Source organism: Quercus suber, unplaced genomic scaffold (genome assembly GCF_002906115.3).
Source record: "Quercus suber isolate HL8 unplaced genomic scaffold, Cork oak 2.0 scaffold_364, whole genome shotgun sequence".
Lineage (NCBI taxonomy): Eukaryota > Viridiplantae > Streptophyta > Magnoliopsida > Fagales > Fagaceae > Quercus > Quercus suber.
This window is the reverse complement of record NW_027069816.1, coordinates 573914-586869: the sequence shown is the minus strand read 5'-3', so window position 1 is coordinate 586869 and position 12956 is coordinate 573914. Positions and strand designations below refer to the sequence as shown.

General features: G+C 34.6%; 1 long non-coding RNA gene across 1 annotated transcript; it reads left to right on the top strand.

Annotated features, from left to right (window-relative positions):
- The first annotated feature begins 7908 nt into the window (after window positions 1–7908).
- On the top strand, window positions 7909–12320 carry LOC111991920 (uncharacterized). Its single transcript, XR_002880793.2, has 3 exons — window positions 7909–9576; window positions 10643–10728; window positions 11771–12320. It is a non-coding gene; the product is annotated as an uncharacterized LOC111991920 (long non-coding RNA).
- The last annotated feature ends 636 nt before the right edge of the window (window positions 12321–12956 follow it).

Sequence of the window (12956 nt, the reverse complement as noted above, 5' to 3'; positions counted from 1 at the left end):
TTTGCAATCTAGGCATACATGAGTATAATAAATTAAGTTATGGAAGTGATTTATATCACTTCATATATCCACCTTCCAGTAGAAAGTAAAATAATAATAAAATAGAATAGTCTTTGGGAATGGGAGAGGTGGTAAAGTGGTTGATAGCTCTAATCTTTCTTCTTCTTCTTCTTTTTTTTTTTTTTAGAAGTAAAAGTTTGATTTGATTGTGGTAGAACTATACCAAAAAGAGGGGGGAAAAGTGATTTAAGGTGGAGATTATTGGAAAATTTCCTTAAACATTTCTTGTGATCAACTTGGAAATTTAATTGGGTATTTTAATTATCTATTGTGACTTGGAAAGTTAATTGGGTATTTCAATTGGAATACCAATTCTCTATACCATTTTTTGTGTAGAACAAAAAATTAATTTGATTTTTTTTTTTTTTTGTGTGTGTAGAAGAAAATACTATTTTTTGGAGTGAGATGTAAATAAATTAATTGTCAAATAAGTAATGTATTTATTGTCTACAATGGAATTGGAATTGAATTATTATAAATAGACCATGCTTTAATAAATTTAAAAGACAGAAGAATAAATTAAACAATTTTAAATAGACCATGCTTTAATGTATGAATTAATTCAAAAGGGTTTATATGAATTAATTTTAAAATTTGAGGGAGGCCCAAAGGATTTAAAGAGAAGAGTAATTCTTCAAATGAGAAACTAAAACACAGTCCTTTTTTTTTCAAAATCTTGGCGACCCCCAGTAGCTTCTTGGCGACCTCCAGACGCTTCATGGTATAAAATTAATTCTAATGGCACCCTTTTTTGCTAAAGAAAACTATGCAGAATCAGGGCAGTGATAAGAAATGAGCAAGGCTTGGTGATGGCATCTCTCTCCCAAAAAATTCCTTTGCCATTCACGATTGTAAAGGTGGAAGCACTTGTAGGTAGAAGGGCAGTGGAATTTGTTGTAGAACTATTGGTTTGGATAGGATTATATTGGAAGGGGACTCCCTGATTCTCATCAACACCCTACGTAGTGGCTATAGATCGCTAGCATAGTTTGGTCACATAGCAATTGATGTGCAACACATTGTCTCCCAATCTTTCATTGATTTTAATTTTTCTCATGTAAGCAGGCTTTGTAATACTAAAATATATTCACATTCACTTGCACGAAGAGCTATTTGTTCTTCCTATATGGTTGTGTGGATAGAAAATGTTCCATTTTACGTTATTCATGTTCTTCAAGTTGATTTCAACAGCCACCTTTATTAATAATATGCACGGTCTTTCTTCTATTTAAAAAAAAAAAAAAAAAGTATTCTAGGTCTTAAAAAAATGTTCCCTTTAATTAGGTTTGTTGGGCACTAAAAAAGCCACGACTTTAAATTGCAAGAACTAATATTGATTATGGGTTAACTTTAGGGACAATGATATATTTTAATAAATTTTTTAGCATTTTTCAACTTAGTCCTTACATTAACATTACACTTAAATAAACATAGTTTTCAGCCAAAAAAAAAAGAAAAAAAAGAATATATATATATGATAGGAGCCTCACTAAGGGCATTGAAGAAATTGTGGTGAGTCAGTGCAGAGTGCAGGGCAGTGTGATGGACAGTGCAGGATAGTGTGATGGACCATGCGGAGCAGTGTGTGGGGCAGTGCAAGAGTATAGGGTGTGCTGTTAAAGTGTTGTGCAGTAGCTTTAAAAGTGTTGTACTGTTGTAATTGGGTGTGTTGCATTAAAGTGTTGTACTTAGTTAGTTGAACTTAGAGCATCCCCAGCAATAGATGCAAAAGCAAAATATTAGCCATTATGGCTAATGGAACCCAAAAAAAGAGCTCCAGCAGCTTCTCTATAACCCTTTTTTTTTTTGGCTTATGAACAGTAGCCCATCAAGTCTGATGGGCTACTATTCATTCTTCAAATATATATTTTCTATTATAATAATGATGTGGTGTATAAAAAAATGTTAGAAGATGTATAGTTGTTAAAAAAATAATAAATAATGTATGAAAAAATAATATCTAAATGAGATAGAGAATGAGATAGAGAATCTGTTGGAAGTGTATTTGAAAAAGTGAGTAAGCAAAAGCTAAATGTCACTGTTCATTAGCCAAACAGTACAAAAATTTGGCTAATCTGCTGGAGATGCTCTTAGTTAGACAAGCTATGAGGTGTTGTACCTAGTTAGTTAGAATAGGATATAAACTACAATTCAGATTGTAAAGAATTCATTGAAGAAATAACACATCAAATAGCTAATTCCTTGAATTGCTATAGGAGGTAGATTCCCTCGAAGAATCAATCAATAGAGGCCTAGTTCCCTCGAAGAACTACTAAACTGAGAATCCATAAACAATTAGGAATTTGGATTCTTATCAATATATATATATATATATATATATATGAAGGGTAAAACTTAGATACAGTTAAAATTCAGCTATTTGATAATATCTCTTTATTATCAAACAAAGACACTAATCGATTTTTTATGTAGGCGAAGATTAAATCCTAGTTCTCTTATTTAGAGCATTCACATCAAGAATGCTAAAAAATGTAGCTTCTAGCATCTCAAAACGCTAGTTTATCTATTTTAACACCCCACTTTATAATAAACCCAACATCAAAGGTTTTATTTGTTTTAACACTTCATTAAAATATTATTTATTTATGATTTACAATTATTTTTTATTCTTACCACCCACTCACCCTCACCACCCAAGCCACCACAAACCTAGAACCAACAACCTCAACCCATCGGCCTCAACCCATGACTCAACCAACCACCAATCTCAACCCAGAACACAACCAACTCAACCCACTCACCCTCACCACCCAAGCCACCACAAACCCACCGCCACAACCAACCTCAACCAACCGGCCTCAACCCATAACACAACCCACGACACAACCAACCACGGTACCATCGAGACCCATTGAGCAACCCAGCAACCCGCCGTTGCTGAGCAACACCACTAAGACAAAAAGAACCGAGACCCAACAAATTAGACCCACAAATCACCAAACCACAATCGACGAAACACAACCGACGAACCAAGGCACAGGAGAGAGAGAAGTAATTTTGTAGAGAGACAAGAGAAGTGAGACACATGCTATGAGAGAAAGAAACAAATTAATTAAAAAATACAGCAACTTGCCTCAGTAAATTGCTACTACTAGCAAGTTTGTAAAAATTTTTAGGTTTAGTAACATTGATGTAGAGGGGTTTTTTTGGTGGTTTGGTTCTAAAATGACTTTTTAGCATTTTTCACGTCTTTGATGTGAATACTCTCAAGAATCAAAGTATTTATCAATTGAGCTAACTAGAATTTGACCATCTATCTTGTTAAAAAAAAAAAAAAAACTTGGCTAACGGTGTTAATACCTTCTCTTTCTATAATTCTGTAACCGTACCCCTCCAATATCTCACTCTTATCTCAAACTCTTGAAGATCTCTCTCTTTCTCCACTACCGGATCTCCATGTCTACTGTCAATGGGCTGCCTAAGCAAGCCCCCATTAGCCACTTCTCATGTTGTCTCTTTTAGGTTCTCTCTTCTCAGTGAAGTCTAGCCCAGCCTAAAAGCCTAAAACCCCATGAGCTCTGCCACCGTCGTAGGTAGCAAAGAACACCGATCCTCTCCTCCTCCTCCTATTTGTTCTTTAGTTTCCTTCGATTTATCTTTTCTCCTCTCCTAGTTTTTGATTTTATGTGAGTTTGGGGATTGGGTTCTAAACATGGGTTTTTGGTTCCAAACATATGAAATTGTTCATTGTTGTCATGAAATTATTCATTGTCTCACGGATAGAAACTAAAAACAAAAGTGAAAAAAGAAAGAAGACAGTGTTTGTTAACACTGTTATTTGAGTTATTAAGGGCCTATTTGGTCTCTTAACTCAAACTCACATTTTATATTTTAAACAACATTACACACTTTTTCATACACTTTTTCACCCACACGTATTTCAAAAAATTACAAAAATCCCATCTCAAATTACAAAATCTCATCTCAAACTACTTTACCAAACACCCCTTAAAGCATTAGCAGTGGGCCTGCATATGCCAAATGTAAGATACATTTGGAATCCAGGCCCAAAAAATGCTCAACAATTGGAAGGCTAAACTTTGGAAATGCCAAATTTTTTTGGCATAGAGCTATAGTACCATCTTACATTTAAGATGGTACTATAGCTGAAATGGTATTAAAAAAAAAAAAAAATTAATACTCTGGACTTTTTAACCCAGGAATTTCTCTCTCCTCTTTTCTCTCTCTCCTTCTCTCTTTCTCATCTGCTCTCTGCTCTCTTGCGACCCAAGACCTTGTGGGTTTTGACAACGGTGGAATCGGATGGCTTCGATATTTAAGATGGTACTATAGCTGAATGGTATAAAAAATAAAAAATAAAAATTAATACTCTGGACTTTTTAACCTAGGAATTCTCTCTCCTCTTTTCTCTCTCTTCCTTCTCTCTTTCTCATCTGCTCTCTGCTCTCTTTCAGACCCAAGACCTTGTGGGTTTTGACAACGATGGAATCGGATGGCTTCAATGGCTCGGCATAAGGGCTCTGATGGGTTTGAATCGAAGCTCCGATGGGTTTGACGACGGTGGGTCGGTGGGTTGGGGTGAGGGCTCTGATGGGTTTGAATTGCATGAGGGCTCCGGTGGGCTTGAATGGGTTTGGATCGGCGTGAGGGCTCCGATGGTGGTTTTTTTTTTTTTTTTTTTTTTTTGGGTTTGAAACTCTTGGATTGTGTTCAGTTTTTGTTTGGTGTGAAGATGAAAGAAGAAGGTTCTGGATAGTTGGATCGTGTGTGTGGTGATCGATGTGGCCTGAATGGGTTTGGATCGATGTGAGAGCTCCGGTGGTGGGTTTTTTTTTTTTTTTTTTTTTTTTTTTTGGTTTGAAACACTTGGATTGTGTTTAGTTTTTTGTTTGGTGTGAAGTTGAAAAAAAATAAGAGGGTTCTGGATAGTGGATCCTTGTGTGTGGTGATGAGATTGTTTGTTTTTGTTTTTGTTTTGTGTGTGTGTGTGTGGTGATGGGTTTGGATAGGTGGATCAGTGTATCATGGGCCTGTGTGTGTGTGCTGCTCTGTGTGTTGAAATCGGTGCTAGAGGTTGAGGGAGAAAGAGAGGAAAAGGAATAGAAAAAGAGAAATAGTAAAAAAAGAATAAAAAGAATAAGTAAATAAAATAGAAAAAAAAATAGAATTTTGGGATGTTGGTGTGTTGTAAAATGGTATGGTATAATTGATAAAATAGTTTTTTGAATGGTAAAATGGGATGAGATAACATTTCCAGATACTGATGCTCTTAGTGAGTGAGACAAGTGGCTAATTTAAAAGGATATAAAATAAAGATATTATATTCATTTACTACTATTTCTTTGTGACTGTAGATAGATACACACAACAAAACCACAGTACCACACCTCCCACCCAGCTTAAACCCTAATTCTAAACCCCCAGAAGAAGGATCAAACCAAACCAAACCCACCACTTCTTCACCGGTCATCCTTGGTTCTGGCAAGCAAAACCGAAGGTACCCTTTTTCTCTTTTGGTTTTCCTTTACCCAAAATTGGATTGTTTTTATTATGCGCCATGATGAAATGTGTGTAAATATTGGGGTGATTGATGATGGGGTATGATGCTTTGTTTTGTGTCTGTGTTCTAAGTGATTTGTTGATATTTATGTTTGAATTGGGTAATTGCCATTTTGCTTTGTTGTGCCACTCTTACTAAAATTGTTCAAGAATTCATTATCACACATGTCTTGCGCTTTTGTTTTTGCTTCCTGGATGTTATGATATGTGTGTTATTTTAGTTTAGTTCTCTTTCAACTTGGTTTATTTTATTTATGTTTAGCAATATCTTCCTGTAAGTGTCTCTTTGGTACAACTTAATTCTCTGTTTTTTTTCCCCCTACAAAAGTGGTACTTTACCAAAGTTATTGAATTCAAACACATAGCGATATTGATTTAATCTCCTTGGAAAGGATAATTTTTCTTCATTAGTCAAGGGCAACCATGTGTTTGATTTTAATTGGATTCTAATATTTTGCACATAAAGAACTGTACTTAAGTATTAGTTGTTTGAAAAAGGTTACCTAGGAAAAAAAAAAAAAAGGTTTTAAAAAAGTTTAATCTTGTGCTTATTAGTGTTAGTTTGGTACAACTTATTTTGTAGCTTTTTGCAAAAGTCATGTTTGAAATAGGTGTACCCAGAAAAATGTGAGTTTTTAAAAGATAATCTTTGCTAATTAAGTGCCAGCTTGGTACAAATATTTTTACCTCGAGCACGGAGCTTAGTTATTGGTGGTGATTGGAGTATTATGCTAAGTGGGAGATTTGTGCTATAAATTGTTGGTGCTCAATTTACTAAATTATTCAAGGCCATAGCTAATTCTCCTGGAGGTTAAGCTCTTGAGGTTTGTTAGCGTCGGGCAAGATAGGCCTAGAATTTTCTCTTGAGATTATGTAGCTTAGAGAGGATTGTGATTTTGTGTTTATTTATTTGGAGCTTTAGATTTTCATGTATATTTGGAGACGCATGAATTGTAGTTTGTATTGTTTGTAAGTGTGTCATAGAGCTCTGACTTATAATATGAAGATTTTAGTATGGTTATTTATTCTTATCATGTGTCGAGGGGGGAAAAAAAATCTCTCCTATTTTCTCGCTTTTAATGGTTCTTCCCTCACGCTTTGGACCCTTTTGGGCTTGGGGCGTGACAGTTATGGTATCAGAGCTTAGGTTATGATTCTGTAGACTTTTGAAGTTAGGATATGATCATGATTTGAGTCAGAGCATTAGGTTTTGTTGTAGTAAATCATGCAAGGTGGTTTCTTTTGGGTAGTTTACGTGGGGAACTATTTTTGTGTGTGTTAAATTGGTTGATTGTAATGGCTTGGAATTTGTATAGCATTTCTCTGTTTTGCAGCACTATTGTAAGTTCTTTAAATAGTTGTGTGATGAATTGGCATGCTTCTATATTTCTATTATTTCTGTTGTGCTGGTTGTGCATTGTTCTCAAGATTCTTGAAAGTTCTGAGTTATTATTCCTAAAATTGTTCTAGGCAAATAAAAAGGAATCAAGTTTTCAAATTTCATGTTTATAAATTTTGAGAACTTGTTTAAAGAAAATTTTCTGTTAGCAAATATTGTTGGTTATGCTAACTTTAGGTGGTGCAATCTGGTCGAACCTCGCTGGCCACGAGTGGCACGACAAGTTGTTGACCAACTATCTTTAGCATAATTCGTCAAGATTTATTTATGATAGATGGTTAGGGGATTTGTTTGATCCCGTTGAGCTCACGTGGTGTCTAACAAACTACTAACCATCAAGTATGGTGCTATCATGTTAAATTTTTTTTTTTCTCTCTAAAAGTAGTTTTAAAGAAAAATGCATTTTAAACAGCCTCTTTGAATTCCTATTTGTTGAGTTTCAAGATTTTGAGTGTCCTCTTGGGATGTTTTTGCTCTTATATGATAAAAGTACATGGATTGATCTTCCTATGATGATGTTAGGATTTTTGTCACCTCAAAGAATGATGTATTTTTATTTGATGCTAGTCGAGGTTTTTCCCAAACCTATTTCAAATGCATGTTCTCCCCAATATGTTATACCTCACATAAATAGTTTTATGGATTTTTGGAGCCTTTAAAAAAAAAAAGAGGGGGTTCTTTGGACTTTTGTCCTTATTTATTATTTTGGCATATCATTGTTTGGTTGGTCTTAAGGTTCCATGCTCATTCTGATTGTTGGTTAGTTTGAACATATATTCATAGTCTTTGGGTGTGATTGCCTTATAAAGTGAAATTTCCAACTTAGATTCAGAAACCTGTTTGCGCATAACTTGTGTATAAGATATTTTTTTTTCTTACAAAATTTTGTCATTGTTGTAAGATTAAAAAAAAAAAAAAAAATATTAGATGTTTTGCAAACCTCGGGTGAAGGGAAGACTTTTGAATATGAAATTGTATATTTTATGGATTTTGAAAGTCATTTTAAAGTATTCCTTGCAAACAGTTTGTTCAAGATGGACATAATTTTGTCTTTGTGACAGATGTTAAATTTACAAATCCAAGACTTCTTTGGTTTTAACTAATAGTATTTTCTTACTACTTTGAAAATACTATAAGTTTAGTGGAGCGTATGTGACTTATATTTATAAAATACAATTTTAATCCGAGTTTCAAATTTTGGACCTTGTGAAATGGAAGATTTCATGTGACTAGTCTGGTTTGAAGATCATTAACTAGCTTTTTGGCCTTATGGCTATTATTCAACACTTGTGTTTGAAACTAGTCAAAGACAAAATGATATTTTCAAAGATTAAGTGGAATACTCCTACTCTTGGTTTCAAGAATGGTTACCCTTAAACCCCTTTATGAAGTTGATCTTTACGATTTGAACTCCATATTTTGGTTTGAAACTTAAGCCTTGGTTTGTCATTGGAGAATATTTATATACTTTTTATAGATTTTGAAATCCATTTTAAAGTCTCTCTTGCAAACCTTTTATCCATTGTGGACGTACTTTTGTCTTCATGACTGGTGTTATACTTATAAATTTAAGGGCCTCGGTTTTAGCTTTTGGAACTTCATTACCACCTTGAAAAAGGTCTTTTAAGTTTAGTGAAATGTACGTGACTTGTATTTAGAAAATGCAATGTTAAATCTAGTTTCAAAATTGAGACCTTGTAAATTATAAAAGTTCACGTGAACATTTTTGGTTTAAACTCAACCAGATCTTCTTGGCCTTACGTGTTGAAACTAGTTGGAATCAAAATTTATCTTTTCAAGGGTTATTAAGTTGAACCCCATTTATACTCTTGGTTTTATATATGAACTATAATTTAAAAAGATTCCTAATTTGCTTTTCACTTGAACTTGGAGATTGTGGCCTTGCTTCCATATTGGGTTAAAATTTAATTTTCTTTAAGCTTTTGTGAATGACTAGTTAGCTAGTTCTAGTTTGAGCTTACATATTGATATATATGTGCTTATACTCAACCTACTTTGATATCGAAGTTAAGTAACTTTTATGTTGAATCCACCTTTGAAATATAGCGAGTGAATTCTTTGTGTTATAACTGGTTGCGTGCTCTGTGGTCCTTTGAGTTTAAAGGTTTATGCAGAAAATGTCGATGTCAATAATTACTTAGTGTATTTTAAGGTATCTCGTTGCGGGTATAATTCCGGGGACGAAATTCTTTTAAGGGAGGAAGAATGTAACACCCCGGTTATTAATTGTAATTTGAAAGAAGCTTGATGGGCAGATTGGTAATTTTACTTGCTAGATATTTTAGGGACAAGCTTGAAAATAGGCTTCATCCCCTTAAGTCAGCCCCCACCCCCCCTCACTTTCACATTCACGTGTCTCCCTCTCTCCCTCTTTGGCTGGTCAAAGGAAGTGTCCCCCTACACTTTTCTTTTGTTCATTTTTCCTCACAAACATAACAAGCACTCCTCCCTCACTCTCTCCCACCGTGTACCTCCTTCCCCACCATCATTTCCGGCAAGATCACCACAAAGCTCTCTAGGAACCTCTAAGGCATATTCATCTCTTTTGATTTAAGGTAAAAATTTCTAATCTATTAGTGGGTTTTATACTTTTGCTTAAGGTTATTTTAATCTAAGCTTTGATAATGATGTTCATGAGATTTATGAGCTTCTTGGGTGATGTTCTTGTAATTATGTATATGGGTTTTTGATTTGGTGGGCTTAATTGTTATATGGTTAAGGGTTTTTACAAATGGTGATCATTTGGGGTTTCTCCATGGTTGAAACTTGGGTTTCCTTGAGCAAATCGTGTGGGTGGATTTTGTGGAAGTTTGGGTTGATTTTTGGAAGTGTGTTCTTTACATTTTAAATGACTTTGGCATATGTGGGTGTGAGTGGAGTGATAACTACGAATTTATGCAAGTTAAGTGTGAGCATGTGCATTTGCATACCAAGTGTTTGATAAGTTGTTTATATGAGATTTTGGGTCTGATTCCTTGTTTTTAATATACTTTAAATCTGGTGGTTTTAATGTAAGAGTAAATTCTCAAATAATTTGGGCTAGCCTTACAACTATAACAATTTTCTAAAGCTGTCATGATAGGTTTGAGTCAGCCGCAATGCATGATTTTTAATAAATTACAGAAAAATCGTTTTGGGCTGAATTTTTTGTGGTACATTGTATACATATAGGGAGTGTTCCCTTAAAGTTTTAAATTAATCGGATAACTTTTCATTGACCAAACAATTTTTACAAATGGCTGCCCTGTTATGTACTGAATCTGAAAGCAAGACTAAAATGCCGAGAAATCGTGGAATTAATCCCAAACCTCGGTTGATCTTATCTTGGCTTAAATATATTATTTAGTACTCAAGAGATTCATGAGAATCTTATATTATCTTATGATGCACATTTTTGCAGTAGTGAATTTAAAATGTTTGGTTGTGTTAGCACTATGAGTTTCTGGGATGCTTGTTTGGCTCCCGTTTGGGTAGGGGTACTTGTCTTGGGATGGTCAAGCTAGGCTTTGGGGCCTTAGGTTTGATTTTTGAGGGAATATTCTCAGATTTATGGAGACAAATTCGATAGCATAATTTTGTTGTAGGCCTTGTTATTAATAGACTTGATACTTGTGTTTCTAGGTTCTAAAGTACTTGGTGATGGAACTAGTAACTTGATTGGTTGAAGGAGGTGCCCGGTTGAGGTAAATTTGGAATGGACTATTGAGGTAAGTAGTTTTTTTAATGGGATTTTGGAAAATAACCATGTTTTGTAAATGTTATTTTTGGGCCAAATACATTTTGGAAAATTATATATGGATATATGTTTTCATAAAAGTATTGTGTTGTGACCCTATTATATATTATTATATATGAAAAGAGCATCATATTTGGTATTGCATTTGGGGAAATGCATGAATTGTTGATACGAAAAAATGAGCATCTTTTATTTAATCTTTGATAGGAAAATCATGGATTTTATGGTATATTAGAAAATTTAAAGATGCTTATCTTATCTTATTATGTGGGAAATTGATAGAAAAATCTCTTGACAAGAATGAAGTTGAAAACCTTACAAACTTTGTAGAAGTTAGATTATTTAAGGTTTTTCTGAAATTACCTGGATATGAACTATGTGTTTCAAAGTAATATAACCTGTGAGCTTATGTGGCTTTTAACACCATGCCATATGTGATTTCCCGGTGATCACCCGATTTGGTTTCCGTGGTCTTTGTGACAATGGAATCAAATCCATGTCAGTGCCCTTTCACTTTGGATGACGCGTTCTTCCCTGCTGTCCATGGGGGGAAGAGGTTCCTTGATTGTGTGTGGGTGAGGCTGCTGCCCATGGGGCCAAGAGACCACATGCAAGAGAGGTCCTATTTGACGCGCTCTCTCTGCTGGCCATAGGGAGAGAGAAAAACCTTGAGGGTATGGGTGAGGTTGCTGTCCATGGGGCCAAGAGTCTGCATACCAGAGAGGACAATATCATACCAGTTGTGAATGGGTGGATCCCCTGACCGGTCTATGTGGTAGTATGGTAGATCTGTGATAAATTACCGTATGTTAGATTTAACGGCTTTGGAAATTATATTTTTAGTGCTCACAGACTGTAGTATATAGTTTTAAGGTATTTACTTTGAGAAACTTTGTGTTTCATTATTAAATCATTCTTGTCATATTATTATTATTGAAGATGAAACTTGCATTTCCTTCACCCCCATTAATTATGCTACTTACTGGGCTTTAGCTCATCCTATTCTCCAACAGTTTTTCAGATAAATTTGCTATACCTCGGGCACGGAGCTTAGTTATTGGTGGTGATTGGAGTATTATGCTATGTGGGAGATTTGTGCTATAAATTGTTGGTGCTCAATTTACTAAATTATTCAAGGTCATAGCTAATTCTCCTGGAGGTTAAGCTCTTGAGGTTTGTTAGCGTCGGGCAAGATAGGCCTAGAATTTTCTCTTGAGATTATGTAGCTTAGAGAGGATTGTGATTTTGTGTTTATTTATTTGGAGCTTTAGATTTTCATGTATATTTGGAGACGCATGAATTGTAGTTTGTATTGTTTGTAAGTGTGTCATAGAGCTCTGACTTGTAATATGAAGATTTTAGTATGGTTATTTATTCTCATCATGTGTCGAGGAAAAAAAAAATCTCTCTTATTTTCTCGCTTTTAATGGTTCTTCCCTCACCCTTTGGACCATTTTGGGCTTGGGGCGTGACACCTGTTATCATGGATAATTTGAAGTGTCTTTCTGCTCATGTGTTGTGATGATTTGAATAAAAATGACACTGTTGTTTCTATTGATCTTATTGATGCCTGTGAAACTCTCGACAAGGAATTATTGAAATCCATGAAAATTTCTAAGAAATTCAAGGAATAGTTAAAATTGGCTAATGTTGAAAAAGAGGAATTGATTGTTAGATTAGATGAATCTAATAAAAAGAATGAATTTTTGAGAAATCAAATTTCCTCTCAAGATAAGAAGATGAAAAGCTTGGAACAAGAGTTAGTTGAATCTAAAGTTAAATTGAAAATTTGACTAGTACCAAGCCTGCTGTTGATAACAAGAGTGTTTCTGTTTCTCTTAAACCTAAAACTGAGAAAGTTTATATCCCTCCTTTCAAGAGGAATAATAAAGAAAATGCTTATTTTACTAGGTTAGACAAAGGTAAAAGTTCTGATGTAGACGCTGAAATTTCTAAACCTAAGTCTAAACCTACTGTTAGAGAGCATAATAAATCTATTTTTGTGCCTACCTGTCACCTTTGTGGTGTTGTTGGTCATATTAGACCAAATTGTTCTTTGTTGAGGCAAGAACCAAAGCCTGTGACCGGAAACCCCACTAGGAAAACTAATGTTCCTAAATTTGTTTCTGACTGCTACTTTTGTGGTGTCCGTGGTCACATTCGTCCTAATTGTCATAAATTAAAATTTAAACATTCTGT